Here is a 4,835-nt window from a genome sequence, read left to right on the forward strand (position 1 = left end):
CTCATATTATAGACAGCGTTTTGTATTTGTATTCCAAATTTTATTATTTTAGCTTCTAAGATTATACAATTTGATTTACCTTCATTGTCCTAAGAACAGTAAAATAAAACCTTATCTGAAAACTTCAGTTTATCGGCTGGTTGGGCCGTCAGGGCCGTGAAGGTAGGACTGCCAGTCCCAGGCGGCGAGTTCCCTGTCTCCAGCTGTCCCCAGTCAGAGCATGGCCCCCTGAGCTAGGACCCCCGGCTGGCTTGCTTAGAGAAGACGCGGCTCCCCAGCACTTGAGCTGGGGCATCCCTGCCCGCTCCCCCTCTGTCAGTGGAGAACCGCCACGCTGAGCAGCTGGGAGAAGCAGGCCAGAGCCTTCTAGGGCCTCGGGCCCGGGCACCCGTGGAGGATGAGCTGGCTGTTTCCCTGACCAACAGCACCTCCTCCCCTGCGGTGGGACCCCGCGGTAGTCTCCCCAGCCTCCAACAGCAGAAGTGGCACCTGATCGAGTCCCTCTGGAACGCACATCCCAGTGTAGCTGAAATACAGAAAGATGTGGAATACAGGTTGCCATTCACTGTAAACACCCTGACAATTAGCATTAATATATTGCTTCCTCCACAATTTCCTCAGGAAAAACCAGTGATCAGTGTTTATCCACCAATACGACATCACTTAGTGGATAAACAAGGAGTGTATGTTACCTCTTCATTAGGAAACAATTTTAACAATGCACTCAGACCTTGGGAAAATTATTCAGAGTCTATTGGATGAGTTTTGGAAGAATCCTCCAATTTCAGTTCCTGCTTCAACAGCATTCCCATACCTGCACAGTAACCCAGGTGGGATTCCTCCTTATGCTTCTCAGGGTTTTCCATTTCTTCCTCCATATTCCCCACAAGAAGCTACCAGGACCATCAGTTCTTTATCTGTTGCTGACACTGTTTCCTCTTCAACAACAAGCTATACAACAGCCAAATCCGCTCTGCTGCTCCTTCATTTGGTGTCCTTTCAAATCTGCCATTGCCAATTCCCACAACAGACACTTCAGCACCGATAAGCCAAAATGCCTTTGGTTACAAGATGCCTGATATCCCTGATGCATTTCCAGAACTCTCAGAACTAAGTGTATCACAACTTACAGATATGAATGAACAAGAGGAGGTATTACTAGAACAGTTTCTGACTTTGCCTCAACTAAAACAAATTATTACTGACAAGGATGACTTAGTAAAAAGTACTGAGGAACTAGCAAGAAAACATCTCCTTTTGGAGCCCAGCTTGCAAGCCAAAAGGCAAACTGTTTTAGATGAGTATGAATTACTTACACAAAAGAAATCAACTTTTGAAAAGAAGATGCAAAGGCAACACGAACTTAGCAAGAGCTGTAGTGAGAGTGCCCAATAGGCAAAATTGAAAGTAGCTGCACATGAAGGTGAGGAGGAATCTGATAATACTGCAGAAGATTTCATGGAGGGAAAAACTGATATAGATGATTTTCTCAGTAGCTTCATGGAAAAGAAAACTATTTGCCACTGTAGAAGAGCCAAGGGAGAGAAACTTCAACAAGTGATAGCAATGCACAGCCAATTTCATGCTCCACTGTAGATTTTCCTGAAAACATGAACTGCCAAGAGAGGAATGGGACACAAAACTAAGCACATTTATGTTTATGATTTGAAAATTGGCATTTCATCACAGCGGCTGAATTCATAGATAAACTATATAGATTGTATACAGAACTGAGACTAATTTTGTACAGATTAGAATGATTGCTATGATCTTTGCTTTGAGAAATTTTCCTGCACTATTTGCACTAAAAATGTTTATTTATTGTTGATAAATCCTATCATATTTAAGTTCCACGGCTGTTCATCTCTTACTATTGATTAAATACTTATGCATGTAATTTTAGCTAGTTTCAATATTTTATAAAATTACTTCATTTAAATTTGTAATTTTAATTTGAAACTGCCTCATTGCTTTATCAAGAATGGTTTATATTTTTTCCTCTCAACGTTTTTTGAAAAATTACCATTTCAACTGTAGAAAAACTCTTATTCTTCCTATTTCTTTCTGGATGATAAAACTTTCAAAAATAATTTGTTTTTAAATATTCACAGTGTCAGGAAACAGCAAAACTGCCAATGTGCCATCTCAAGGAAGTAACTTTTAATACATACAATAAATCAAAAGAATAAACCAGCTGTTTGTACAAACAAAACAAAACAAAAAAACCAATTTATCCAACCATCTACGAATCGTTTCAAAGCATTTGAAATTATCACAAGCCAAAGGAAACTATTAGTTTCATTAACTCACAAGGCTGAATATCTGTGTCAAAATAGTCTTTTACAATAGAATTATTGTCTATTTTTATATTTATGGATTTGAGAGAAAAGAAAAAATTGATTAACTTTAATAAATATACACTAACTGGAGGGCGCATGTGGGGCTTATAGCGTGAGGACCTATAGTCACATTGTTGACTGGCAGGGTAGTGAAGTAGGGTTGTGGTTCTTAGAAAATGTTTATGAGTTCTTTAGTAAATAAATAACCATTTGTCATTAACATATTCATCGGTACTATTCAAAAACTCTATGGTTTTCCAAATGCTTTTGAAAATAGCTTATTGGACTAAAGGACTTCATTCAAATAAGCTGTTCATTTCCTTTGTTTATATGATTAATATTCATATCAAACACATTTTTCTTAATGCAAAGACATAAAAATTCTGACTACAGGTCAGAATTATCATCGATTCCAATGAAGTCTGTTAATGAGGTATTTGTTTTTGTGCAGAGTACTATTCAAACCATTAATGTGTATCCCAAGTAGTTCATGGAGGCTTTTTTCTTATGCAATCAAGCATATTCATAGGGACAACATGCCGTTGTCTGTTAACCATGTCTCTTTATTTACTCATTGATTTATGAAGTGCAGTACATTGAAAAGGCTCTCTTAGGAATTATGGGAAATTACTAAGCTTCCTCTGCATAGTATTTCTCATTATACTCCAACAAGAGTTCACAGAGAACTCGATTATGTAAACTAAAGATTAACATTTGTGTCCAAGTGATGACAAAAAGCTTGGTAAATCCAGACTGAATTTCAATTAATTCAGAGAAAAAGAAACTCATCCAATGTTTGATTGATCATGTAGACCAGTGGTTGGTAATCTTTTGGAGGTTCAAAGACTGCTTTGAGAATTTAGTGAAAGTTATGGATTCTCCCTCCCGAAAATCTGGACCAGGTGAAGAACTTATGGTGGAGAAGAAACAGTGATTTTTCACTTATCAACCAGTGATATTGTATGTTATTAGACAGTCTCCTACTGCCAATGCCTTATCATTTTCTGAGCTCTAACGGTTTCTACCAGTATATTTATTAAACAAGTTCTACTGAACCACAAGTTCATAATTATAACTTGAAAATAAGTTCATGCCCCAGAGGTTTGCTTTACTCCTACTCTTACCTAAAAGCCTCCACAATTCAGCATAGAAAGTACAGAAAGGTAAGATTCCTAAGCTATCTTACCACTGAGATAAGTATTGAGACCCTTTGGCCCTCTCGGGGTAGAGACTTCACATCTACGATTCTATCCCTGCCCTTTTAGAAGTCCACACTCTTCCACTGTTGTCAATTTCCCCCACTCTGCCCAATACATCCCTGAATCTGACCCAGCACATCACCCTACCTTCCCTTCCAAATGTTGCTCTTGAATTCTCTAAAATTCCTCATTAGTAAACACTGTATCTTCAATGTCTTCGCTGAACATTCCCTTCTCTTTGCTTTAAATGAAACCAGGTTACCTCCTAACGGCATTGCTTTTTCTGTAATCTTCTCAAGTAGAGGTGATTTTTTTCCCCTCTCACATTGCACATACAAAAGGGTTAGAAGGTAGATTATCCTCCATGCTTTCCATTGCAACATGAAATCATTTCCCCCTTCCTTCTATGAATTTGAAGCTCATGCCAGCCCACTATACTAGCTGCTCTACCTCCCCAATGCTATCATATTCTTATCTCCTAGTTACCCCACTCCTTCTTTGACAGGATTAGATCCTAGATCCTAGACCAGAGTCTTCCTTATCACTCCGACTTCTGTCATCATTCTTAGTGATGATGACATCCATACAGATGACCCATCATACACCTCAGTGTCTCAATTTCTCAACCCACTCAATTCCAGAGACTTTTTCTTCCACAGCACCTCAGCCAGCCATTCCCATAATCTGTTTCAAACATCCCATTTCTAGCTCCCAGCTTCTATTTCTTTGAGCTCACTTATTCTCTTAACAACCTCCTCCACTGCTACAATTTTTCAATGACCCTTCTATCTATTGCTAACATACCCTTGTTCTGTCTTCAGCTATCTATTTTGGTAATCATCAAGACTATCACTCCCTTTATGCTTTCACCTTTGAGTGTACAATCCTAACAAAACCCTGGTTGAACCTGAATAGCCTCTTTTCCTGTATCTTGGTGATGCTAGAGCACCACTTAAATTCATGAATACATATCTCAAATGGGCATGCAACACATCCTGGAAAGTCTACAGTGTTTCCCTAGCAAGCTCACTTTCCCACTCTCTAAGACAATTATTTCATACCCCTTCCCTCTCAAAAAACCTCCTACACCCACTTCCCTTTTCATTCTCAGTTGATGACCTTGACTCTTGACTTTTTGAGGAAACAGCTATTATTAGATGGGAACACCCTCACATTCTCACCTCCATATGTGAAACCTACCTGTGTCAATACCTGTTTCTCCATCCTTCCTCCTGTTACCTCCTGTGGAAGCTGTGTCTCTCTGCCTTCAAAGGCTCATCTTTCCTTTGGACTCCGG

General features: G+C 39.1%; 1 pseudogene across 1 annotated transcript; it reads left to right on the forward strand.

Annotated features, from left to right (window-relative positions):
- Positions 1–397: 397 nt before the first annotated feature.
- LOC309827448 (vacuolar protein sorting-associated protein 37A-like) lies at positions 398–1,596 on the forward strand (annotated as a pseudogene). The gene has a single exon. The product of its transcript is annotated as a vacuolar protein sorting-associated protein 37A-like (transcript).
- Positions 1,597–4,835: the final 3,239 nt, after the last annotated feature.

The sequence above is a fragment of the Grampus griseus genome (assembly GCF_964374135.1).
Source record: "Grampus griseus genome assembly, chromosome: 9".
NCBI lineage: Eukaryota > Metazoa > Chordata > Mammalia > Artiodactyla > Delphinidae > Grampus > Grampus griseus.